An 18,640-nucleotide genomic window follows, 5' to 3' on the forward strand; every position below is an offset into this window, starting at 1 on the left:
ATGCAAAAAATTGGAAACTTTATTTTTTGTTTGTAAAACTGGTTTAGCGACTAAAATGAGAACAAAAAAAAATTCCACACCTTTGAAAATTTCTTGGGGAAAAAAGCGTATCATACAATTTTCATCAATGTAAATCGTATGATTTGCATTTTTCTACAGAACAAAAAGCATGGAATTGCATAATAAATTTTTTTTTTTGTATGTAACTGTATGGCAAGAGTTTTTTGTATGAAATGTTATGTTAAGCACAGAACAGAAAAAACTGTTTTGATAAACATGCAATTTTATCCCAAGGCAATTTTATCACGCGCCAACTTTTTTTATTTATATTTCATCCAAACAAAATATCCTAAGTACGCATTCTTAATTTAAGTTGGGGCGAAGATGGTGAGCTCTAATAGCTCATTAATATTACAAAGCAAAAACAAATAATGTTTTGAAAACAGTGTAAAATAGGTTGATTAAAATGATTTGCTATGCAAAGTCCATCAAGGGATGTGCCTGCCTGGCATTCTTGAGGAAAGATGTAATCGCTCGGCTCAGTTTTGCTTAGTCCCGCTAGGTGTTGATGCTGGACTTAAAAAACACTTTGAGGTTGAAGTTAGGATTCCGAATAAAAAAAAATGAAAAAGTCCATATTGCGGCGATATTTTTTTTTATTGAAACGTTGTCCCGAAAAACTTTTTTATTACAGACTTTGTACAAAAGTGTTTTTACAAAAAGTTTTTGCTTAAATACATTTTTTTTATAGTACGCTTTTTTTTTTAGTTTTTTTCACTTTTGCTTCAGGTTTTCTTTGAGAAAATATTGTTCAATTTTTATTTCCAAAATATCCCAAAAACACTATTTTATCTTACGTTGAAGCAAATATGGTAAGCTCTAAGTTTCAACTGCTCATTTATTTTACAAAGCAAAAACAAATAACGTTTTTGTAAAATTGGTCGAGCCAAATTGATTCGATATGCAAAGTCCATCAAGGGCTGTGCCTGCCTGGCATTCTTGATGATTGGTATAATCGCTCGGCTGCTTTTTGCTTACTACTGCAAATCGAAGACGATGGATTTGAAAAAAATTTTGCCGTTGAAATTATGATTCGTATTCTGAAAAAAAAATCAAAATCAAGAAAATCTGACCCAAGTTTCTCCGTTTTTCAAACCAAGTTGCATGAAAATTAAATGGCGAAAATTTATAATTATTCCAGCATTTTTTTCTGATTGAAGACTTGTCCTGAAAAACTTTTTCAAAACAGACTTGCTTTCTTAATGTTTTTAAGTATTTTTTATATGTTTTTGTAGCTATTTCATTTTCTCTTGAGTTTTCCATGAAAAAATTTTTGGTCGGAAAATAATGTGGTGCTTGCACAGTAATCGGCTATCTTTCAAAATTGTACATAACCTAGAGTTTCCAATTCCAAAAAAAAACAAGCAAAAATTCTTCATTGAGTTTCTAAAGATTTTGCATGGATTACGTGCAAAAAATTTTGTGAACGATGTTTTTGTTTGTTAAACTGGTTTAACGATTAGAATGAGAACAAAAAATTCAATGATTTGAGTTTTTTTTATGGTAAAATAGCTTATCATACAATTTTCTTTAATGGAAATCATATGATCCGAATTTTTTCTACAGAACCCGAGCATGCAATTGTATGATAAAAATTTTTAAATGAAACTAATTGATAAGAATTTTTTGGGATGGAATTGTATGATAATCATTATTTTTGTAAGAGTATCAACCGATTAGTGCTGATATTTTGGTTTGCACAATCGGAGATAAATTTTACTTGCGGAACTCATAAGAAGATTTATTACCGAACATCGAGCCCCTTATTTTTCTCACCCAAACGGCCATTTTATGCCAGATTTACAAAGTGTGAAGGAACTGAAAAAAAAAACAGATTAGATAAACGTGCATTTTTTATCCCAGGGTAAAATTATTACAAACTCAATTTTATGCACGTTTTATACAAACCAAATAATCCTAATATACTCTCTCTTAAGTTACCCTAAAGCAAAGATGGTAAGCTCTATGTACTCCTTAATACTACAAAAAAAATTAACGTTTTATCAACGTTGTACAACTGGTTGAGTAAATTTGATTGGCTATGCAAAGTCCATACAGGGTTGTGCCTGCCTGGCTTTCTTGATGAAAGATATAATCGGTCGGCTAATTTTTAAGATATATAAGTGTCGCAGATGGTTTTAAAAAAAAAATTTTTCAGTCGAAGTTATGAGAGTCTTTTGCTTCCCCAACATGGTTCCTCCCATTTTTCAATCTGTTTCAAAATTTTGATTTTTTAGTAGAAAAAACAATTTTTTCAGACGTTCATTTTTTTGTATCACTATAGCGTTTTTTGTTTTTTCAATGCATACTTTTCTACTGAACTCCCTTTCTTGTCGTTTCAAAAGGTGTGGAAAAAACTATTGATCTGCTTCTGATTTTTTCCTCCTGATTTACAATGCCTCAACAAAATTGTCAAGGATGGTATCATATTAAAGCCCTACTAATCTTGATTCGGATTCTAAAAAGTCAAAAGTCAAGAAAAAAGTTTTTTCTGGATAAATTTTTAATTTTTTTTTTCATTTTCTCCTCAGCCTTTGAGCAATCTTTCCATTAAAGATATTGGTGGAAAATTTTGTGGTATTTGCAGAGTAATCGGTTATACTTTATATTTGTACTCATTCTAAAGTTTCATGTTCAAGAAAACACAAACAAAAACTTTCCAATGAAATTTTGCGTTTGAAAAACAATGGAATACATTTATCAAGTACAATAAAACTAAAATCAAGGTCAAAAAATTTGTTTGGATAATTAAATCTAATATTAATGTGTATTGACATTGACACAAAACACCAATTCAAATAAAAATGAGCACAGATGAACTTTAAACCTAATTTCTGTTACACTTCACAATTATAATGGCAATTCAAAACTATTCTCTTTTCCTCGTCGCAATTTTTTACTTTTTAGGTTATATTTTACATTTTTAAATGCAATCATTAACCCCCGCCTCTAACTATTCGGTTTCTGATTATCAAGATTTCCGTATTTTTCCGTGAGGCGATAATTCGTAACAGGCGTCAATTCAATCAGGCGAAAATTCGTAACAGAAGATTAAGCGGGAACACCGATTCAAGGGCAATATTCCTCTCATGCCGGATGTAAGCGCAGCGGAGTGAAGCGGAGCAAGCGTATTCTATTTACCAATGCCTTGCTGCCAATTGTCGCTTGTTACGAATTGTCAATTGTTACGAATTTTCGCTTGTTACGAATAGTCGTCCTATCATTTTTTCTACCAAAATCTTCACGTAAAAAATTATTGGTTGCAATGCGTGCTTAAGAAGCTGAAGCAAAAATTCGAGTTTTAATTTTTCCTGCATACTTTATCAAAAATGCAAACATCATGCAGAGGTTTTTGGTCTCAAATATGGCGGTTGATTTCCGATTCTGTTATTTTTTTCAGTTGACAAAGCAGAAAAGGTCAATTGTGGAAACACCTTCTCATTCAGTCATAGAAGACTGCCGTCTAGTGCAAGCCAACAGCGGCTTATACAAGGACTAGCAGTAGATGACGACGAAAGCGATGAAGGAGCCTCAACCCCTGAGTTTAGCAGAGACTACACTTCGACTTGGTTTCAACTGGCAGGTCAAGGGGAAGATATGGCTCAGAGATGTCTCAAATATAGGTCAGGTTTAAAAGTTTGTAATTTCGAGCTGATGATTTGTTCTTTTTTAAAACCAGTCCGCTCTAAAGTTTCAAGAATATTATTCGAGTATATTGACATTTTAAAATCGAAATCTATCTAAAATTCGGAAACTATCGTTTCTAATTGATTAGAAGAAGTTTTTGATGGGGCCTAGGAAATTAGACGACAAGCAAATTATACGGATGCTACAAAAACGAAAGTTGACTGAATTTATATTTTACAGATCTGGCATTTTAGACGAAAAAGCTATGAAAAGGAAAGGGCCAACAATATTTTTTCATAAGAGTCAAGTTTCACAAATACAAAAAGAACATAAAATGTCAATACCTATCAAAACAATTAGTTTAAATGAACCTAAAATGTCTCTCACTTTCGTCTATTTTCTCACAATTGCAGTTTTGCAAAACCGTATAAATTCCTTTTAAGTACCTCCGTCTAATTTGCTTATCGTCTAATTTCTCAACCCCCGTTTTTGACGATGAATTGCTAACTTAATGTGAAACAATTATCCTGGTACTACTATGATAGAGTGGTCCCACGAAAAAGCAACTATGATAGACAGGTCCCGCATGCATTTCGCATGTTATAATTTTGAAAACTAATTTGTGTATAATTTATTCATTTCAAAAATCTTGCAAAATATGTTCAGCCAGAAACTTTTCAGATTAAAAATTGTAATCACTGTTGTTGATATATTGAAATTTGCTCGCTCTACTTTATTTTACGGTTTAACAACCATATAATTGGGTTGATTTATTTGTCATAAAAACCCACTATTGGCGGTTTTTTTTTTAATTTTCAACCTTAATTGGTAAGGGGGAGGTTTTAAGAGGTAACAAAACATGAAATTTGTTTGAAAATATACTGCGACATCTTTCTGAAAGGCGTAACCATAATTATGAAACGATTTGAGAGCTCTAGGTGTCTTATTCTCATGGGACCTGGTTATTTTCAAGGGACCACTCTATCATAGTAGTACCATTATCCTTACCGCAATCTTATATCAATTGTGACGATCGTAGTTTGTCCAACTAAAATGGCTTTCATATGTTTTGGCGCTATAGATCTGAAATATAAAATTATTTGTATTACAGACCTGAAATATAAAATTATTTGTTACACAGAAAGCTTTTTTTGTATCTGAAAAAAATATCGAGCAAAGAATAATGTTATATGGTAACCTTGGTGAACAAAAACGCTTGGCTTTTAGAGTGAAAACACGAGAAAGTAACCAGTTCATCTGTAAAAAAAAATTCAACCTTTGTTAAAAAAATTAATGGGGGTGTAGTTGTTTGTTCCGAAGGGGGGGGGGGGTTGAGGTAACGATTAAAATATTGTTTCCCTTAAAAGTGATATGTTTGCATTTGGGTTTCGGTGAGTACTACTGCCTGATGATGTACATGACTATGAGGAAGAAAGAGAGGAAGCCCCTCCTCTCCGACCATCACAACTTCTACGCTCTCTCAATTGCAGAGTTCACTTCTATCAACTTCTTCGCTCTCAGTTTACACGATGCAGGTTAGAGACAGATAATTGGGGCTCTAAAAAGAACAGAATTCATTAAGAAGACCAAATCAGTAATTTCAAAACAGTTTTGCACGCGCATTACGAGGCCAAACCGTGTGTTTTGTGAAACTTAAGCGGAAACTGCAACAGGCCGCGAGCAAAATTGCTATTTTTCTTTGATATTTTTTGCTGTTTTGGATTCCACGGACAAATAGCGATAACATTGTGTTCATCAAAATTGCTACAAAACAAACATATTTGCGTAACCGCAACAAAATTTGCGGCTTATGGCACGTTTTGTCGAACCCACAAGCAATTAATAAAACATGTGTATCCGCAACTGTAAGCGTAATCCGCTTAGGTATGCGCACTCCGGATCAAACAGTTAAGACCACTCGTTGCAGAATTCGCGAAAACACTAATGTGCCGACAGTGTTTACATACACGTAATTGAAAGCGGAATTCCGGAAATTTTGTATATGGAATCCACATACCTCTTGAAACAAGTTAAAGTGTTTTCTCTGGATTTCAGTTACCTACAGACGCCAAAATGATGCCCCCATTATGCATAGTTTGGTCTCGTAATGAAAAACTAGCTTTATAGAGAAAAATAGAGCCTCTGTAATGCATAAACTTCAAATTTTCTTGTTCAATTTGAACCGAATTGTTTTTTAAAATCTGACAATGCAGTTTTGAGAGGTTATGTCAGCCTTTTCAAGAAAATTCCCGCACTCAGTAAAGAGAGAAAATAATCAATCATATTACAATAACAATTGTTATTTTATCAAAATTATAATTAATTATAAGCGCCAGATTTAGATGTTTAAGCGATTTATAATCCATAATAATGATAACCTATATCGTGACATAATTGATTATAAGTTTTTCGAAAACCTCCCATATTCTCTTATAATTTCTTATAATAACTTTTAATATCTTATAATCCCTCATAAAATCTTATAGTCTTTTATAATCAATTATAATAGATTATAATACTTTTTTCTGTCATAAATCTCTAACAGTGAGATGTCTTGTCAGTCTTTCGTTTATCAAAAGACAAATTTTTACCACGAAACAAAAGTTTCATAGAGATCCCTTCATATTAAATGAAAGAATTCCGCAGTAGGTGAAATATAACCCTTCTATATAAGTCATGAAACCAAAGCAGTGTGCTCATTTTTTGGTGGTCAAAATTTTTAAAATGTGCAGCATGAAACAACTATAATCAAGAAAAAATGAAAAAAAAACGTGAAAAATTTGATTTGATTTAAAAACTGTTAAACCTCTACAAGAAGCATAAAATGAAAGCAACTCAGGTGGAAGGTCGAAAACAAAATGGGCACACAAAGGAATCAAGATCAATTATAATCGACTATAAGGAATTTTTCTGAAAATAATTAAATTAGAACTTTGGTTTAAAATAATCGATTATAATTGATTATAACTGAGTTCAGAAAGAAATATTAAAATCGATTATTAATTGATCAAAATCAATTTTTTCTCACTTTTTGTACAACTGGTACTAAAATCATATTACAATCAATTTTTAACGCTTGAAGCTGGATGCTGGCTTTGTTTTTTCCCAGTTTATTGGGTAAATTTTTTGGAAAAACAAGTTTCGCCAGCCAGAGACTTTTACTTCTTTTTCTAAATTATTTTCATGGTGAAAACTTTTGCACTCACAATTAATGCCGATTTGAACTCACAAGAAAACTAATTGTTAACTCAATGCAAATGCACCTATTGTTATCGATGAAATGGCTCTTGTAAATGTCATGTTAATATTGATTATTAAAAGTTCAGTTGCCGATTCCACTAAAAAAAACTAATTTTTCTCCTAAAAAATACTTAAATTAGCTAGAAATGAACTAAACACAACGAAAGAACGCTGACAATAGACGCTTTAACGCTATAGTAGAGCGAAATTAACAATGGATAAACTATCAATCAGCATAAAAAAAACTGAAACACAGAAGAAAACTTTTCCACGTTTTATGAAACGTCGATGATGAGATACAATTGAATAATGAATAAGCGTTAAATTGTTTCTCCATTCTCTTCCAATCGTGAGTTATGCTGGAATTTAAAAATGCTGAATCAGTTAGAATGTGACATAAACGTGCTAATCAAAAACTACTACAAAATTAACAAAAATTTGATTTTTTGAAAAATTTTGTTTGAAAATTAAGAATTTGAAGTTTTTTACAAATTCAGCTGAAAATTTAACAACAAATAAGCCTTTTTAAATCATGCAGTTTCTTTGTAATGTTTTTCTTAATTGTCAGGAAAAAAATCATATTGTCGGGTTTCAGTCAAGCTTGCAAATTGGTTCTCATTTTTGGGATCCTTGATCTACTCTCTCCAATAATATTTTCTCTGCAGTTTTTCTAAATTACTCTGAGACAATGAGACCTAATTAGGAGGCATAAAAAATACGCCTGATAAACAAAAAACCTATTTCAAAAAAGCTATAACCCTGTGCAGGCCACAAGAGTATATTTTGGAAAATCGAAAAAATATGTGTTTTTGATTTTGCAGTTTTTCGATCCACCTAGTTTTTCATTCCTTATTGTGATATTCAAATCATAACACTCGAAAAAACTGAAGAACATGGGCGATTTTGTTTCCTTTTTTCAAAATTTTTGACTGAACTGTTTTAAAAAAGGCACATAATAAAGCTTCAATTTCCAAATGAAATTTTGATTACAAAGAAGTTAGAATATACAAAAACCAAAAAAGATCGAAAGAGCAAATAAATAAAGAAAGAAATTAAATAAAAAGCAAAAAATAGCAGGGATAACTAAAATTTAATTTACAAAAGAAGGCACTTGTAATCTGAAACAATTACTCCTATCGCTGATTCCTGACAAATATGTTTTTTTTTTCTATTCTAAAATTTTTTCCAGTTTTGGCGCCCAAATCAAAACTTTTATAATGAAAAAAAACTTGGTGGTTCAAATCTTAAAAAAATCAATAAGAGATTATAACTATAAATTTCATTTAGTGAAAAAAAACCGCTTGGATTTTAGAGTGAGAACACGAGAAAGAACCAATTTTTTGAAAAGTATTTCATCCAATTTTTTTCTAATTGTTTCAATCTAACCTTCATCCAGTTTTTTTTTAAATTTGTAATTTCGACTTTGAAATTATCAATTTTGCGAAGTTTATGGTTGTTTTTTTTATACAGCTTTTTCCCGGAGCAAAATCAACAAAAAGTATAGATACTGATAACAAACAATCAGAACAGCTTACATATAATAAGCGGAAACATTTTCAAAATTATTATGTCGCCAGCAAACATTCAAAACACTTTAGAAGCTCTGAAATTTTGTTTCAAAGATTTGAGTTTACTGAACTCCATTTTTGATTTTGTATTCTGAGTTTCAGTCGTAAAAATATTCTCATTTGACTCTCTGAAGAAAATGCGTTACCTTAACTAAGTAAAAAAACACACCGAGGATTATTTTTGCCTTCAAATTACACGTGCCAACATCTGACGTTTTTAACGTTTTTTTTTTCTAAGAAGAAGTTATAAGATTCATTTCATTTTCAGCGCCTTGCTGCAGATTTCAGCAGTGGGTCTACCAACAAAAAGGACGCGCACAAGGAATGACACCGAGACAATACTTTTCTAAGCTGAAGGACTTCACAAGCGAAGGAAAAAACCTCAACTACATATCTGTGAGAATGCCAAAAAAGCAAACTTTTTTAAAGATTTGCTTTTTTGAACTCATTTGAATTTTTTCAAAAATGCGCCGAAAAAAGAGTTCACTGGAAACGTTTCAATTTATTTTTTATTTGATTTTATATAGCGAATCCAAAATGAGTACATATCTGGTTAGACTTTTAAAATGGTTAGGTTTTGTAATTAATTGAGCATCCAGTAAACATTTTTGGAAGACTGCTATCTTATTTGGCTTTCCTTTTGTAGCATGAAGAAACGAGATTATGCCAGCAACAAAACGGTCACACGGACGGCTTATGTTTTATTTCTTTAACCTTACAGATAAATACCATTGCAATAAGGGAAAAAATCATTATTTTAACTGGACATAGGGTCAGATACAGCAGTTCATCTTTAACTTGTTGACTAAAATGCCTTATTGACAGGTAACACAAAATGAAATTTGATTCGCGGTTAGTTTTTGCAAAAAAAAATATTGAATTTTCATTATCACGTTTCAGTGAATGCATAAAAAAACAAGGATAGCCAGTTGCCGTGCAGACAACATACACTTTTCCGACCAATGTCTTAGATATACAAAAATATTAAAATTAAATTTGTTTTTTTTTTCTGTGATAAAAGGATCTGGACAAAATCTTGACCTACCCAATTTGGACAAATAATGGACAAGTTTTACAAATAAGTGTCGGCGTGGTTTTTTTCGACGTGTTGTAATAAAAGAAGCTTAAAGAAAAACTAAAGATCAAGTTTATTCGTTAGCCATAGTAAAATAAACAAAAATAAAAACAATTCTTGTAGAAAAATTGATTTTAAAAAATTCCTAGCTGACTGGAGAAAACCAAGTTTTGACGTTTCAAATTAAGCTATTGTAAGCTAGCAAGTCATTAAATTAAGTTATTATAAGCCTGCTGGCTCGCTTTATTGGCTCAAATTAAGACGAAAAATCACAAATTTCATACTGGTTTTTTTTCGACAGTGGAAAGAATTTTGGGAATACTTAATGTGATTCGAATCAATACTGAAAGAGTTTTAACATGATATATTAGCCAGTCCAATGATTGTTTGTGGTACCTGATTTTGCGCGAACAGCAAAAGAAAAGAATACTAAAACGCACCCAAATTTTCAATGATCGAAACAAGGAGCGTGGTCAGTTGCAGTGCAAATACAACAGATAGTCCGGAAACCATTTTTTATCAGACAATTTTGATCAAACATTAGAAAAACTAATTATAACTATTTAAAAAATTATATCAACTAACTCTTTTGAAGGGGGCTTGAGGAGCCAACAAAATCCTGATCCCCAACAAAAAAGAAGCACTTCAAAACCTAAATTTGAATAGTTTTTATAAGAGGGATTTTAATTGGATCTCTTTATCTCAGTTGTATCTCTTGACTGAATACAACTCGGTGCTGAAGAAAAATATTGAAATAATTTTTTTCGACATTTTTTTCCAAGTATTGTTGTAATCCGCTCTCCATGCAGTTGACCTGATCTCAAAAGCTAGTTTTTGTTTAAAAAAGCAGATCGAGTCTAGAACTGCTTGGCACCATCGGTGATGGGACTGAAAAAAAATTCTTACAAGAAATTTTTAATTTAGTGCTCCTTTTCGATTTTTTATTTTTTATTTTGTTTATTTGAGTTTTCTGCTTTTTGATCGACTTTTATTTCTAATTCAAATTAAATTTATTTTGAGGAGCTAAAGTATCTACTGTGGTTTTAGGCTAGATACAACAAAACACTCTGTATCAACATCATATATCGGGTGGGATTTGGAACTGGAGATCTGGCCATCAGAGGGGTCAGCTACAGATCCGATATCCTCATATTACCCCCCAGGCATCATAGAAACGTTCATTTAGAAAAAAACCATACATAAAAAACTAAACTTTCGATACAATCATCTGAAACTTTTTTCACAGAAATATCAAAAAAACTGCCAAAAACGTGAAATTAAAATATGAAACCTGAGGTTTCACCGGTTAAACATTAGCTTTATTCTTTTTTTTGTTTTTTTTTCTAATTTTTGAGTAGTTTTTAGCTCCTTTTCTGTCTATTTTTCATTATAGTAAATTTTCATTTTCCAAGTAAGTTTTTTCAACCCTTAAAACAAAAACTCTACTGTGGTTGGTTACAATAGTTTTTTTATGCCACAAAGACTGTCTAAATGAACCTGGTCATCCTGATTCAAGGGCGTTCCCCAAAGTGAACATGTTCTACATTGATAGCATTCAAAGTATGTTGACCTTTGACTGGTTCAAAGAGAACTATATTTGTAAGGACCAGCCGTGGGTGTGTGACTTCGACGAATCGCACGAAGATTTGATGCGTTTGGAACAAGAAAGAACTGACAGCGGAATGAGTTATGAAACTATAGTCATGAAACTATTATGAGTCATGAAACTGTATAGAAATACTAAGTTTGAATCTGCCTAAATCATATTAGCCTGCAAGCAACCAAAGATAATATGTTTTTTTTTCGTTTTTAAAAAAAATCATTCTCAACAGAAGTCTTACTGTTTAATTTTAAACTTCATTTTTTTCTATTATTGGTGAAATATTTTTTGAGGAAAAAAATTACGGGTGAAAAAAGGGCAGCTTCAAATAACATCATCAATCGTATTAAGTAAAACACTTCAATCAAGTTTCCTCATCTTCCTTGAGTGCCTTATTTTAACTATTTTGACAAGCATCGAGTAGATTTATGAATAAATGATTGTAATTTATAAAATCTTTGTCAAATTTTTTTTTGTGAGAGGACGAGCTCTCACTTGATCTCTAGCTTCGGGTCTACCACAATTGACCTGCAAAAACGGTACCATGTAAAAGTTTAAATTGCAAAACTAATTCGCCTTGCGTACAAAAAAGACTTCGCCAAACAAAGTAGATCAGTCTAGATTATGAAAAATAAGATAAACAGACTATGCTTGGACAGGCTGGATATAGCCTTTCATGAATCCTCTGCGAATTGCAGAAACCACCGTTTTTAAATATTACAACAAAATGCATCAGTATAAGAAAACATAACCCTAATTATAACCTATACAACTCGACTGTAAAACGTGACTGCATGAATTAATTTTTGGTTCTAGACAATTTGATAAAAGTTTTGTTCTTATGAATTGAGGAACATCTATGCTGTGAAAAAAACTTGTGAAGGAAAGTTATAGAGAGCTTATGAAAACTGTTAACTAGGTGTTCCCAAGCGGGTGTGCTAAGAATTATCATAAATGCGCTTTGCGTCAACGCAAGTTGGTCGTTCAATAGCTGGAAGAATTTATCTGTAACGCTAAAAAGGAGCACGAGTTATCGCCACGCACACAAACACATAAAATTGTTTTGGAATCAGACACGCAAATTGGTCTTCCTTTTTCCCCACTAAACACACCTTATGTTTGGTTTTGACCCATATTGCTTAGGACTTAGCCCTGACGTAAGACCAATTTCACTTGTCTTTAGGTCTGAAAATTTGACAGTAATTTTCTAAGTCTTATCCGGCATCTATTGTGACCTACATTTTAAGCCAGAGGTTGAATGTTTTCCGGAAACTAAAACTAAGAAATATTTTAAAAAGAATGATAAATAGAGTTTCCATGTTTGTATAGAGGAAAGAAGACCGACAAACAACAACGAAAAAATTTTTGGATTGACCGGAAGGACAGAAACAGAAGCTGAAGAGAAAAATTTGTGCAGAACTATTTTAAAAAATAGGTTTTTCAACAAATTCATTGGAAGTTTTTGAGGGCTTGCTGCGGAGTTGATCCCGATCCCCGAGAAAAAAGATACAATTTAAAAACAGAACTTGAAGGTTTGTTTTCGATTATTTTAGCTTTTCATGGTCAGTCTCTGAAAAACTCAAAAATAAGTTATCGTAAATGATATAAAGTGCGTTGTACTCTTCGTTTTTGTCGAGTCAACAAAAATAATTTTTTTGAAATATAAACGATTAAAATGGATTCAGGAAAGTTTTTATTCGTTGCTAATTTTCAAACAGAGTGCAAAGTTTTCACAAATTTACAGTTTTTCTTGGCTTAACACACCTTTTATTGGAAAAATGTAAGAACGAGACTTACTTCGGCTGAGGAACTTGTTGGCTGTTTTTGCTTACAATTTTTTACCATCCATTTTTCCCTCTGATATAGGGGTACAATTTATACAGTTCATGTTTATGTAAAATTTTGGTAAAGTCCTTGAGTTTGTGGCCATCGGTATCTCTTCTAATTCTATCTCTCTATTTTCCACTTTAACACGGCGCAGCCTGCAGGATAAAAAAGGGGTGAAAACTTTTGAACGCTGTTTATTTCAAGGACTCTAAAACACCTGACCCACCAACTTACTGGGAGGAATGGATCTAGAAACTCCATTGGGATGATAGTGAATTAAGATACTGTTCCTTTATTACTACTTCGATGCCACCTTAACAGCTACTCAAATCGCCGCGTTGCCCGGGGACATAAACGCAAAAAAAACGGACGGAGTTGGAGAAAAAACTTCATTCGAATTTTTATCTTTGTACTGGAGACGAAGCTCAACGAATTTTTAAAGCCAGCGCCCAGAAGTGGATATCCTCGAGTGCTGGACCATATTGAACACGTTTATAAGAAGGAACTTAACGTGACGCACGACAGGGGTTTGTTTTATGGACGTAAGCAACGAGAGCTCGAAACGTTCGAAAAATTTCACGCGGAACTCTGCGCTCTGGCGGCACTTTCCGATTTCTCAAACGCGGCGCAGAATGTTTGAGACATCTTCATTACGAATTTGAAAAGATTGCCAGCGGGAGTTATTGCGTTCGACAAAAACGCTGAAGGACGTAAATAATTTTGCCTTAACCTATAAACGGAGAAAAACAGCATACAAGTCGTACATGCGAAAGCCAGCGGCGTCAGCGCCACTATCAACATCAAGCAAGAGCCAGTTGGGAACATCCGATGGGGGTCGGATATTTGCAAATTCGAGGGAGAGGCGGACGCGGAAACGGACCGGGGGGACCCCCAAAATTACTACAATTGGGATGCCTAAAACTTCACGTTGGTTCGTATCAACACTTGCTCAACAAAGAATGCGGCGTATAAATCATGCAGAAAATAAGGATATTTCGAAACAACATGCCGTGGTACACGTCGTGGAACTAACCATTGGAGAGAAAAGGGACGTGTTGGGATGGCACAGGAAGAGCAAGAGCACCACCAGAGCAACCAAAATATGGCAAGTAACAGCCACGACCAACTGGTTTGTCGGGTGAACCAGGATACTCAAGGACAATACGTTACGTTCAAAGGATCGAGCGAATATATGGAAATAGCGATAAAACGTAGGCAGAGAGTAATTGAATTCAAGATTCCCAGTGCTAGAGTCCTTGCCAAAGTGTGTGGTAAAAGTATGTGCTTGTGGGCTGACAGTGGCTCCCCAGTAACTTTTTTTGGCTAGCCAGAACTAAAACGAGCCATGGGAAAAGCGATTATCCTTTTAATCCCAGTAAATGATGAATTCATGGGTTGAAATAACAATATCGAAGGAGCAGGAGCCGAGGAGGAGCATGAGCTGGATGATTTGCAATCATGTTTCTGTAAGTTGTTCCCAGACAATTTTTCCAGAAAAGGGCACATACAAAATGCCGAAAAACGGGCAGTTTTTTTCGACATACTAAAACCAGTGCAACGAAAAGGCGGAGAATTCCCATTAGTCTGCAGGATACAAAAAGGATAGGGAAATAAGGCGTCTAACTCAGGAGAGACATATCGTAAAACTCGAAAAATTTTCGGATAAACACTTCGGGTCCCCAATCGTAATCACTGTGAAAAAGAATGGGGTATTAAATTGCCTTTAGCATCAAGAGAAATAAATAAGCAGCTACACAAGAACAAGTAACAAATGGCCAACATAGACAATTATTGGATGAAATAAGCCAAAAAACTCCAGAAAGAAAAGACGGAGAAGACAACTTTACGACACTTGTTTTAAGTACGCGTATGAGCAAGTAGCCCTCGAAGGGAAAACAAGCGAACAAAGCAATTTCTCATAAGTGGAATAGAAATTTACCGGTACTTAATTTTTGAAAAACGTCTTTTACGGAAAAAACGATGCTCGCGGAACTTCAAAAAATAATGGATACTCTCACAAAGGAATTTCCTCAGGCACACGTATTGATATATGATAAATTAAGAGTTAGCAGCCGAAACTGAAAATTTAGCTTTAGTAGAAAAACTATTTAAGAAGTTCGACATAGCACACGCCTCGTTGAAATGACGGAAAAGCGGATTCGCTAAATCAAGTTACCAATGGTTGAGAAATCACAAATTTTTGACCCTTATGCCTCTACAATTAAAGTTGCAAATATAAAAATGATCAATAAAGAGTTAAATAAGCCAACGGAATTGATAAAAAAACCACAAAAAACCAAAGGAAAGGATTTGTTTCGAAAGGTACACGCCAAAATTAAACGGAGGAGGGCGGGAAAACTTACATCTACGTTTCGGCCACGCCTTGTTGAAATGACGGAAAGGCGGATTCGCTAAATCAAGTTACCAATGGTTGGGAAATCACAAATTTTTGACCCTTATGCCTCTACAATTAAAGTTGCAAAAATAAAAATTATCAAAAATGAGTTAAATAAGCCAACGGAATTGATAAAAAACCACGAAAAACCAAAGGAAAGGATTTGATTCGAAAGGTACACGCCAAAATTAAACGGAGGAGGGCGGGAAAACTTACATTTACGTTTCGACCAAGGGCAACACAAAAATCAGTGAACATGCAAACACATCAAAACAAAGCAGGCCGACCGAGGGCGTAAAGTCATGCCAGCGAAATTTAGTCAATGACAGGGGAGTTAGATGCATATCGCATAATGTATGCACGAGCTGAAAACGGAAAAACAGATCTTGTTCGGCAGCTTCGATTGCTCTATAGAAGTAATTCCCAGGAGAAAGTTCCCCAATATGCTACATCATCCAAGAAATTTGTTTCTCCCTAAATTCCCTGGCCTCTCATACCCACGCATATAACCGAAAATAGGATATAATCAGTGATACCAACGAACAGCAAGATGTTGAGGCGAGTGAAAGATGGTGGAGGCGAACATCGAGAAAGATCCCATGCTTAAGATTATTGGGGAAGCAATAAAAGACAAAATTCGAAGGAAGAGACCATCACGAACCTAGGACAGTATTACAGACAAAATTTTGCAGACTTCGCGGTAAAAAAAACTGCCTGTGGATGGATTGGAGACTCGCAATACCAAAGGCGCTGGCAACCCCGCTAAAAAATTGACTGCGCAACTACCACCATGGCCGCGACAAGATGTATGCCGCAGCCAAGGACACCTGAATGCCCGTGATAAACAGGAACTTGGCAGCGACGGCCAAATAATTCAAACATGCTTATGCTTAGAAGCAGGCAAAAAACTGGAACCAGACATAGGGTAACATAGGAGAAACGCATGAATCTAATGAAGTCGTCAATTGAATTTCTGGGGGCCTGTTAACTAAGTAAAAAGAAGAAAAAAAATACGCTCTGTTAGCCATCGATGTGTTTTTTCTCAGTGGCTGTCGGCCTACGGTTGTTTCAGCAATAATTCAAAGAATGTCCTGAAGTTCCTGAAAAAGTATATAGCCACTAACAAGCGCTCTATAAAACTTCACATGGACCAAGCCTCCGGCTTTTTCTCTAATAAGATACAGAATTTCTGCAAAAAAGGGACTATTGAATTGTTAAAGTTGCCGATCTCAGCGCCATCAGATTTGTCCCTCACAGTAAAACAAACTTATCTCCAATCGAAGCACACCATGGGACAGAAGCGAACACAAACCCAGCCAGGCATAAAAAACTCAACCAAAAAATCAAAAAATTAACGCCACATACTGTAAAATTGAAAAAAGAATAATTATACGAAGGAGCAGTGTCGCATTTAGACACGAGTCAGAACAGAAGAACGCAGAAGTCACAGGACTATCATTAAGCACAACGCGGACAGGATTGGTCAATGTTGCCGACGGTTTACCAGTTGGGGCGTATAAGTCAACGGTTCAAAGTAAGAGACGGGCACAAGCAAAGCGATCGGTGAAGACGACGAATAGGCCACCAGAAAAACTGAGGAAGCGACGAATTGATGAATTGAGCGACGACGATTCAGACGACACGGCGGAATAAACAAGCAAACCAACGGCGAAAGCGGGAAGGTAACCCAAAATGAAAACGGCGACGGAAATCGATCCACGCGGAATCAAGGATACGGTCGAACGGATTCCAGATGTTAGCACAAACAACGAAACGCCACCACGCTGATCGCAGCGAGCCCAGAAAGTCGTCATAAAGTTTGGGTGTGTAAGGATCAGACAGAACCAACAAAATCAGGAAACCAAATAGAAAGTAAGAGACCAAACCAGAGAGAGAGAGAGGGGAGGCTGATTAAAGCCTACAAAACTCAAAAGAAAAAGTAAATTGTCCAAGATATACATTGTACAGCGAGCTAATGAATGCTTTTTAGGTTCTGGAAAGCTTAAACAGATTGTTCAAATTTTGTGGGTGAATCTATGACATAGGGGTAGAAGTTATACAGTTCAAGTTTATGTAAAATTTTGGTGAAGTCCTTGAATGTCTGGCCACCGACCTCTCTTCTAATCACTGTTCCTTCTATGCTCTAGACATACCTGAAATAACAAGTGCAGTTTGTCTTACATTTCTATAACGTACAGTTGATCTTTACCAAAATTCACCTTCTATACATTACTCTGTGTTTCTATTTCAACACTTCCTTGTCTCCCATCTTATGTTGTGCTTCAAATGTGAACACTCCCCGGGTTATATTTTGATCCGTCCAAAAGTTTGAGTTTTTATAGCTATAAATTTCTTTAAAACGCGTGCAATCAGCTGTTCGAGCAGTAATCCGTATGATAAAACCAAAAACACTTAGTACATGATAAGCCAAAATTTTACACACTAAAGCGATCCCAGAGTTGCACTGATGCAGGGAAGAAGTGGTGCCACTTGATTTTTGATCAGATGTGAAGTTGGAGTTAACACAGCTGATTTTTTAAAAATTTTAAAAGTAAGCAATATTTAAGAAGAATTGTGCAAAAAACGAACACTCAGCCACTGTCGAGTGCGCTACGTTTTGCTCTTAGGCTATGCATAAGTCATTGCCTAGTCACAGCTCTTTACCATTTAGAAAAAATAGTTTTTTAAAAATGTGCAGGTCTCAGTGAAGGATATAAAAGATCACAGGGTATGTTTGAAGATGAGAAGAAAACAAATTATTTACCTGGTGTTACGCTGGGCCAAGGGTGATAACCTTAGGGATCAAGGATCCAGTCCCGCAAAATTAAATCATATTTGTCCAGAGGTGGACCTAGGATTTTCTCGAGGAGGAAGGGGGATTTTCAAAAATTTTGTCGACCGTTTTTTATTTCGACCATTTTGATTTTCCGAGCTCTCCCAAAGCACTAAAAAGATTCTGTTCTCGTTTTTGGCCAGATTTTCTGCGCCGCAGGTAAAGCTTTGAAAAAAAGCGTTTTTAGGCTTTTTCTGGAATTATTTGACCGAAAAATTGCGCTTTTTTGGCTGGTGCTCCCCCCCCCCCCCCCCTCCTCAAAAATTTTACCTTTGGCGCCACAGGCGTCTTTAGAAATCTTTTAGGATTTGTCACCAAAAATGGATATCTCAAAATAGTTCAAAGGGGGACCCTTTGAGGCTACAGGGTGTCGATTCCCTGAGGGGGTTGGGGAAGGGCGTCCGCCATACCCCCC

General features: G+C 34.8%; 1 protein-coding gene across 1 annotated transcript in view; it reads right to left on the bottom strand.

Annotated features, from left to right (window-relative positions):
• The window catches only part of LOC134852943 (nicotinamidase-like), a 484,331-nt gene that overhangs the window by 36,184 nt on the left and 429,507 nt on the right, over positions 1-18,640 (bottom strand). The gene's annotated exons all lie outside the window — the stretch shown is intronic.

The sequence above is a fragment of the Symsagittifera roscoffensis genome, chromosome 8, assembly GCF_963678635.1.
Source record: "Symsagittifera roscoffensis chromosome 8, txSymRosc1.1, whole genome shotgun sequence".
In the NCBI taxonomy this organism is placed as follows: domain Eukaryota; kingdom Metazoa; phylum Xenacoelomorpha; order Acoela; family Convolutidae; genus Symsagittifera; species Symsagittifera roscoffensis.